The sequence below is a fragment of the Anneissia japonica genome, unplaced genomic scaffold (genome assembly GCF_011630105.1).
Source record: "Anneissia japonica isolate Jap-2015-1 unplaced genomic scaffold, ASM1163010v1 scaffold288291_len444093_cov181, whole genome shotgun sequence".
Taxonomy (NCBI): domain Eukaryota; kingdom Metazoa; phylum Echinodermata; class Crinoidea; order Comatulida; family Comatulidae; genus Anneissia; species Anneissia japonica.
Genome location: NW_022731168.1, coordinates 356,190 through 360,276, shown reverse-complemented (window position 1 = coordinate 360,276; position 4,087 = coordinate 356,190). Strand labels below are relative to the sequence as shown.

General features: G+C 34.3%; 5 non-coding genes across 5 annotated transcripts; all 5 read right to left on the bottom strand.

The window, feature by feature from the left end:
• Positions 1–119: 119 nt before the first annotated feature.
• Positions 120–312, bottom strand: LOC117115238. The gene has a single exon (XR_004446517.1). It is a non-coding gene; the product is annotated as a U2 spliceosomal RNA (small nuclear RNA).
• Positions 313–745: 433 nt separating this feature from the next.
• Positions 746–938, bottom strand: LOC117115246. The gene has a single exon (XR_004446525.1). It is a non-coding gene; the product is annotated as a U2 spliceosomal RNA (small nuclear RNA).
• A 461-nt stretch (positions 939–1,399) lies between these two features.
• Positions 1,400–1,592, bottom strand: LOC117115251. Its single transcript, XR_004446530.1, has one exon. It is a non-coding gene; the product is annotated as a U2 spliceosomal RNA (small nuclear RNA).
• Positions 1,593–2,064: 472 nt separating this feature from the next.
• Positions 2,065–2,257, bottom strand: LOC117115252. Its single transcript, XR_004446531.1, has one exon. It is a non-coding gene; the product is annotated as a U2 spliceosomal RNA (small nuclear RNA).
• Positions 2,258–2,702: 445 nt separating this feature from the next.
• LOC117115240 lies at positions 2,703–2,895 on the bottom strand. The gene has a single exon (XR_004446519.1). It is a non-coding gene; the product is annotated as a U2 spliceosomal RNA (small nuclear RNA).
• Between the last annotated feature and the right edge of the window lie 1,192 nt (positions 2,896–4,087).

The following is a 4,087-nucleotide window of genomic DNA, read 5'->3' as shown; positions in this document are numbered from 1 at the left end:
CTGAGTTCGGTACGATAACAGGTCAGGTAAGATAACAAAAATCGCCCCTATGATATTATCCGATGCAAACTGTCATCCTAATAATAATTCTATTGTTTGTAAATATTTTTTTCCTTTGTAGAGGATGGGCTGTTCCTGAAAGTACTGCAATATCAGGGCAACCCGTGGCCAGGACGGAGCAAGCTCCTATTCCAAGGCCTAATTCTAAAAATCAGTTTAATACTCGAAGCTACTCAATGAGCAGCGTTTCAGATATTAAGCTGAAAAGAACAGATATTACACATGATCTTAGCCAAAAGGCCGAGAAGCGATGCTGGAATAACAGTACCAATGCTATTAATATAAAACAACAGAACGCTAAAATATTGGTGTTGGAAATGCTTTTTCTTTACTTCATATCGTAATAGAAATGTACTTAAATTACGTGTTGAGTCTAACTCAAGAGTTTTGTAAGTTACTGCATGCACATATTTTCGTAGGATATTTTATTAATTTATCTATCCTAGGTAGCCTCTGTATCGGCTTCATCTCATATATTCATGTTTATGTAAAATAGTTTAAAATCTGCGCTCTTGGGAAAAAAAATACTTTCACTATATATGTGATTTTATGTTACAAGAAAACGTACTGAGTTCGTTACGATAACAGGTCAGGTAAGATAACAAAAATCGCCCCTATGATATTATCCGATGCAAACTGTCATCCTAATAATAATTCTATCGTTTGTAAATATTTTTTCCTTTGTAAAGGATGGGCTATTTCTGAAAGTACTGCAATATCAGGGCAACCCGTGGCCAGGACGGAGCAAGATCCTATTCCATGGCCTAATTCTAAAAATCACTTTAATATTCGAAACTACTCAATGAGCAGCGTTTCAGATATTAAGCTGAAAAGAACAGATATTACACATGCTCTTAGCCAAAAGGCCGAGAAGCGATGCTGGAATAACAATACCAATGCTATTAATATAAAACAACAGCACGCTAGAATATTGGTGTTGGAAATGCTCTTCACCTCATATCGTAATTGAAATGTACTTAAATTACGTGTTGAAATATATGTAATAAAATATTTCGAAATCCTAACTCAAGAGTTTTGTAAGTTATTTTATGCACATATTTTCGTAGGATATTTTATTAATTTATCTATCCTAGGTAGCCTCTGTATCGGCTTCATCTCATATATTCATGTTTATGTAAAATAGTTTAAAATCTGCGCTCTTGGGAAAAATACTTTCACTATATATGTGATTTTATGTTACAAGACAACGTAGGTTACTGAGTTCTTCGGTACGATAACAGGTCAGGTTAGATAACAAAAATCGCCCCTATGATATTACCTGACGCAAACTGTCATCCTAATAATAATTCTATTGTTTGTAAATATTTTTTTCCTTTGTAGAGGATGGGCTGCGCCTGAAAGTACTGCAATATCAGGGCAACCCGTGGCCAGGACGGAGCAAGCTCCTATTCCATGGCCTAATTCTAAAAATCAGTTTAATACTCGAAGCTACTCAATGAGCAGCGTTTCAGATATTAAGCTGAAAAGAACAGATATTACACATGATCTTAGCCAAAAGGCCGAGAAGCGATGCCGGAATAACAGTACCAATGCTATTAATATAAAACAACAGAACGCTAAAATATTGGTGTTGGAAATGCTTTTTCTTTACTTCATATCGTAATAGAAATGTACTTAAATTACGTGTTGAAATATATGTAATAAAATATTTCGAAATCCTAACTCAAGAGTTTTGTAAGTTATTTTATGCACATATTTTCGTAGGATATTTTATTAATTTATCTATCCTAGGTAGCCTCTGTATCGGCTTCATCTCATATATTCATGTTTATGTAAAATAGTTTAAAATCTGCGCTCTTGGGAAAAAAAAATACTTTCACTATATATGTGATTTTATGTTACAAGAAAACGTACTGAGTTCGGTACGATAACAGGTCAGGTAAGATAACAAAAATTGCCCCTATGATATTATCCGACGCATACCTGACGCAAACTGTCATCCTAATAATAATTCTATTGTTTGTAAATATTTTTTTCCTTTGTAGAGGATGGGCTGTTCCTGAAAGTACTGCAATATCAGGGCAACCCGTGGCCAGGACGGAGCAAGCTCCTATTCCATAGCCTAATTCTAAAAATCAGTTTAATACTCGAAGCTACTCAATGAGCAGCGTTTCAGATATTAAGCTGAAAAGAACAGATATTACACATGATCTTAGCCAAAAGGCCGAGAAGCGATGCTGGAATAACAGTACCAATGCTATTAATATAAAACAACAGAACGCTAAAATATTGGTGACGCTAGAATATTGGTGTTGGAAATGCTCTTACTTCATATCGTAATAGAAATGTACTTAAATTACGTGTTGAAATCCTAACTCAAGAGTTTTGTAAGTTACTGCATGCACATATTTTCGTAGGATATTTTATTAATTTATCTATCCTAGGTAGCCTCTGTATCGGCTTCATCTCATATATTCATGTTTATGTAAAATAGTATAAAATCTGCGCTCTTGGGGAAAAAATACTTTCACTATATATGTGATTTTATGTTACAAGAAAACGTACTGAGTTCGGTACAATAACAGGTCAGGTAGGGCAAAAAAAATCACCCCTATGATATTACCTGACGCAAACTGTCATCCTAATAATAATTCTATTGTTTGTAAATATTTTTCCTCTGTAGAGGATGGGCTGTTCCTGAAAGTACTGCAATATCAGGGCAACCCGTGGCCAGGACGGAGCAAGCTCCTATTCCATGGCCTAATTCTAAAAATCAGTTTAATATTCGAAGCTACTCAATAAGCAGCGTTTCAGATATTAAGCTGAAAAGAACAGATATTACACATGATCTTAGCCAAAAGGCCGAAAAGCGATGCTAGAATAACAATACCAATGCTATTTTCGTACAACATATAGATGTGATGATCATATTTTTACTCTCAAAAACGTGGCAGCTTGCCGGCTAAATGAAAACAAACACACTTATATGGCCTTCTTGGACTTTCGAAAAGCTTTTGACAGCGTTTGGCGTAATGACTTACTTAAAGCTGTTTGGTTATCGGGTATTAGGGGAAAGATTTGGAGAATGATTGATAAACTTTATGCAGGGTTAATGGTATAGTTAGACTCGGAGTTACAGACACAGAACTCTTTGAGATTGAACAAGGAGTAAAGCAAGGCTGCGTCTTATCTCCAATCTTGTTTAACATTTTTAACATTTTTATGAATGAATTTAAAAAGATTCTTGTTTCAAATGATCTTGGTATCAGAGTGAATGACACGTGGGTAGGGGGATTATTCTGGGCTGATGATGTTGTCTTATTATCAAATAATGAGCATGAAATGACAAAGATGCTCAATCTTGCAACATTTGCTAAAACATGGAAATTAAATTTTAATTTCGACAAATCTAATATTCTAATTTTCGGAAAAAGAATTGATAAAGAAAAACAATGGAAGTTAGGTGATGGTTTCATTTTGGAAGCGGAGACATACAAATATCTTGGGGTTATAATATCCAGGAAACTAAATGATAATGTACAATTCCAGAATGTAATTACAAAGTGCAATAGACTAATTGCTTATATTAAATCATTGATTGATAACTGTAATAATTTTAATAGGATATACTATGGGGATATTTTATGGAGAACAATTGGTCTCCCATCTATAAATTATGGTTCAGCTGTGTGGTGTTCCCTAAATAAGTCAGATATTGACAAACTTGAACAATTACAATTGCAGATGGCACGCTATATTCTTAGAGCAACTAGAAATACCCCACGTGCAACTTTGTATGGTGAACTTGGCTGGCTGCCAATTAGTGTTATGCACGATATTTCGCGCATAAAATATTTTCATCGCATTATACATATGGAATCACATCGGTGGCCAAAACTTTTACTTAAGGCTTTATTACACATGGATAGTAACTTTGATAATTTCCGTTTTAAATTTCTTAAATGTGTTTCCAATGTTTTCTCAAAATGTGAATCAGTAAATTTATTTAAATTAATATGTGATACCATTGATTATCCCATCGGAAATTGGACCAACTTCATTTTAA